Raw genomic sequence first — 4993 nt, 5'->3', positions numbered from 1 at the left:
TGTTAAAGCTCTCAGTTGAAAAAGGTTGGATTTTGTGAAAGAGAAAAGCTTAATAAAAGCCATGGAGGACGGGATCTCACGTGCCGGATCAAGAGGTGGTCGTTTTGGGGGTTGGTTCCCGGGATACGGCCGCATATCTCAGCTGACGAGCACTTTAAGAGTGAAAGTATAATTTGGGTCGACAAAAACGGTGGAAATCGTTGATTGACAACATTACTCATATCACCTAAAGACCAAGAGGTCATTGCAACAACATCTAACACTTTACTTTCCAGCCGTAGACCAACAAGTCCTTAAGGTGCAATGCTTTATGTGTTTAAACTGATAAAGAATGATGTATATTTATGAGTTGAACAGTGTTATAATACAATTATAATGCATTATGTTTATAATGCATTACAGACATGGGGTATCATATACATTTGTACTGAAACAAATATTATTTTCATAGCAATTACAGTAGTAAGTACTGAGTAAATCTCAGTCCATTTTTTATTTATTTAAAGGTGTTATCAAGAACGAGCGACCCCTCCCTGACGTCCATTGAGTTCAATGGAAATGGTGGCGCCATCTTGTGAGGTTTTCAGCCATTACTTTCAATGGTGTGACATCAAATTATTTTTCTATAGATGCCAATAGATAGGGCAAAAGGGGCGGGGAAAAGGTACCTTTCTCAACGGAAAAGGAAGCATCACTGATGATGGCAGCTGCCAGCTATGACCAATGTAAACATTTGGATCTAGCAATACCTAAATTATTATTTCGCAATCTCCCTTTTTTTTAGAGCTGAAGTGGGTACCAATCAAAATCCACAAAGTAACTAGTTACTAAAGATTTCAATCTGAGATGTAGAGGAGTAGACGTAAAGAATCCTGAACATTGATTGAAAATACTCCAGTAAAGTAAAAAAATAAATACCTCAAAACTGTACCTAAGTACAGTACTTGAGTAAGGTTGGCTCCTTTCCGACATGTCTCCATTCCGACACTAACCCTATCTCTAACCCTTACCCTAAACTTAACCCCTATGGAAGTGTCGCCACTCCGACAATAAGAAGTCAATTTCGGAGTGGCGACATGTCGGAATGGAGAGTGACACCCGTAAAGTTAGTTTGTTACCCTACTTTATACCACTGGGTTACTGTTAGGTCAAGCATCGTTCATGTAACAGATTGTATGGTTGATATACTTCCGTCAACACAGTCATATCATGAGTCATGTCATAGTGTCCTTGAGACACACACACTGATCCCAGGCCTGCTCAACTCATTGCCAGTCACTCAGCATAAGAGCAACAGCTAGCTGAAATGTTAATGCTGTTCACCACTGTGACAACAGCCCTTGTGTTGCTGCAGTTCTGTAGAATATTAATTGGGATGTGCCGTATCCTATGCCACTAAAATAAATGGATTTGTGTAAAAGTGAATTAAACTCCAGCTTGATTTAAAATTGAAGTGATGTTGTTGTGGAATTATAGAGAATGCAATCAAAGTGTGTTTGATTTTTGTTCCGGAGACTGATTGGTGGAATGAAATAAAATGACAAAGGATGGAACCCTGGGCTCTAAAAGTCATTAAAATTGAGTGTGCAGCGTATTTATTTTCATGATCCTTTAACCAGCGCCCTGCCTGGTGATGTGTGTATACTATGAGCTGAATATGATCTGTGTACGGCTTGTTTCCATTGCGGCCCTCAGTAGGTGTATGAGGTGTGGTGCTGGTAAATGCATGGAATGTATAGAGTTTGTGATGTGTCACAAATATGAAGAGTGTGTGTGTGTGTGTGGGGGGGGGGGGGGGGGGGGCTCCCCAGATGCCCAGATGATAATGCATGCATTGAGAGGCATTGTATACATGTACATACCGGTACATGCATAGGGGGGACACATGCATTTGCGACACACAATGTGTCGCAAAGAGATTTGGTGTACAGTAGATTGAAAAAGATCGCACCAAGTTCCATGAGATTGCGTATATTCTAGGCTATTAAACATTTTTGGTGTAATGCAGGTAACCAATTATTTATTAAAGTAGTGACCAGATTTCCCTAATATTGAAGCTCAAACACCCAGGTAATAATCCCACCTTAAGGATCTGCTGCAGCTCTCTCATATGAAATACATCGCACCCTCTGCTATTTGTAAATCGCAGTAGTTCATATTGAGTTTGTGATTATTTCTCAATTAATTGTTGAGCCTAAGTAACAGCTGGCCACTGACACATCATCAAGATCACTTAGGTGAGATATCAGCTGATCTGCCGTGCATACACAAAACACCAGAATGAAATCTGATTCAACCCCAAATAGTGATTCAATCACGTATTATTCAATACTACCATTCAGTGTTCATTTTGACAGCAGATATTCTTTTTAGCATTTTGAATACATTTCCATTTAGTTTTATTCATATTTTAGTCATCTGAAATGATTTAGCTTTAGTCTATATTTAGTTAACTATTTTAGTCGACTATAATGTTCACTACTTTTGTGCAATACTCTTGTATAATGATTTACAATTTAGGCATTTGACAGACGCTCTTAGTCCAGAGTGACTTAATAAGCAAGGACAGCACAAGGTAATACATTGAATGCATAGAAATAGTCATCTAAAAACGTAGGTAACCCTCATCAAAAAACACTACTGAATCACTACACAAAACCTATTCGTGTAGTAGTGACTGTGTAGTCATGTGTAGCAATTGTGTAGTAAATCTGTAATGTTTTCACTACTCATGACACACCAGTAGAGTTTTGTAGTGAAACAGTAGTGTTTCCAGAAGTAATCAATCGTAGTAGTGAAAAAGCTGTTAAAACACTACTGCTTCACTACAAAGGCATTTAAATAGTGATTATGTAGAGATTTTACTACTTGTTTATGTGTAATGAATATGTAGTCACAACACTACATATTCACTACTCATGACACACCAGTAGAGTTTTGTAGTGAAACAGTAGTGTTTCCAGTAGTAATCAAGCAGAGTAGTGAAGGCATTTAAATAGTGATTATGTAGAGATTTTACTACTTGTTTATGTGTAGTGAATATGTAGTCACAACACTACATATTCACTACTCATGACACACCAGTAGAGTTTTGTAGTGAAACAGTAGTGTTTCCAGTAGTAATCGGAGTAGTGAAGGCATTTAAATAGTGATTATGTAGAGATTTTACTACTTGTTTATGTGTAGTGAATATGTAGTCACAACACTACATATTCACTACTCATCATGACACACCAGTAGAGTTTTGTAGTGAAACAGTAGTGTTTCCAGTAGTAATCAAGCGGAGTATAGTGAAAAAGCTGTTAAAACACTACTGCTTTAAGGGGGCACGGTGGCGCAGTCAATAGTGCTGTCGCCTCACAGTTAGAAGGTCCTGGGTTCGATTCCCGCTGGGGGACACTGTGGGTTTGTGTAGAAATTAAAAGTAATTCAGTAGTGATAAAACACTACATAAACACTACACAAACAGGAGTGACCGAATGATAATCGTGTAGAGTTTCAAAAGGGTTTGTGTAGAAATTAAAAGTAATTCAGTTGTGATAAAACAGTACATAAACACTACACATACAAGGATGTATTAATTCTATTGGGATTGTGAAGTGATACAGAAGTGAATGTGTAAGCATTGTGTAGTAATTCAATAATAAATGTGAAATAATTGAGTAGTGATTGGGTAGTACTTTCCCAAAAGCCAATAGTGATACTGAAGTAATTAAGTAGCAGTCGTGCAGTGATTTGAATAGTCATTAAGTAGTGATTATCAGTAGTGTTTCAGTGGGTGAAACCAGCCAATACTCTACTCATTACTACTGGGAATCACTACTTAAATCACTACACATTGCAATAGTAATCAAGTAGTGAAATGGTAGTGTTTGTGTAGACATTTAGTAGTAGTGATGAGTAGTGATTCAGTAGTGTTTTTTGATGAGGGAAACCAAGAACCAATATCATACATTTTTAATATTAATACAATATAACTTATACAATTGGGGAGGTTGTATTTTGTCTCTCTGCTCTTCTATTGAGACATTTAGATCGCGTCAAAGCTCAGGGCCCTATTTTCGTCCATGCCTTACCCCTTATCCCTAAAATCTTTCGCCATTTTTGTGGCAACGTAGATCGTCAATTTTAAGTATTTTAAAATGTTTTTCAAAATAGTAATAAAAGGCAAAGAAGTTTAGGGAAAAGTTTAGGGGTAAGGCATAGACAAAAATATAGCTCCCTGTCTCACCTATGGACACAGGATCTGATACAAATGTTGTCAAGATTCAGTTTATTCCCTGAGCAAGCAGGCTGGCTCTATTCACTCAATGGTAAAAAATGCAGTACTTGCACAGGAAACAGGGTTCAAATCCAGGGTAGAAGAAGAAAGTTACATAGTGCTTCTTCAATTTAAGAAAACAAAATAAAAACGTTGAAAAAATGGAGATGCAAGGTTTCTGCCCGACGGCAACAAAGACATTGGTTTTGGTGAATAAATCAAGCTTCCCTCACCCTGCATCCGGATGCGAGGTGCTTTCTGGTGAATTCCCACAGCGGAGGCAATCTTAAGCACACATTAAGCCTTAGTAATTACCTCGGCCTTACTGAAGGTCCCTGGGACCCCAAGCTTTTAATGAAGGCCACAGAAGGTAGGCAGAGGAATGGTGGACGGTTACTAAGTACATTTACTTGAGTACTGTATCTGTAGGTTTTTCACAAGAGGACGACTTTCGCTACATTTAAAATAGAAATACTGTTATGGCCTCTTATGACCGAAACATACACAAATATATTATGAATGAACCCCTTAAAGGACGACGTCATCCAATTTCAGCTTCTCTTAATTCGCATGATAAAATGGGAAAGTATAATAACATTTTTATGTACATTCATTGAAAGCATCTGTCCTTGGTTCTGATATAGTCCTTCTTATATGTGAGGGGCCGTGTTTTTGTCAATGTATTTCTTTTTATAATGTGTTGGTTCCATTGATCCAAGACGGAACACAATC

The sequence above is a fragment of the Nannobrachium achirus genome, assembly GCF_963921795.1.
Source record: "Nannobrachium achirus genome assembly, chromosome: 11".
Taxonomy (NCBI): Eukaryota; Metazoa; Chordata; class Actinopteri; order Myctophiformes; family Myctophidae; genus Nannobrachium; species Nannobrachium achirus.
The sequence above is the reverse complement of the archived record's forward strand: the minus strand, read 5'-3'. Positions refer to the sequence as shown.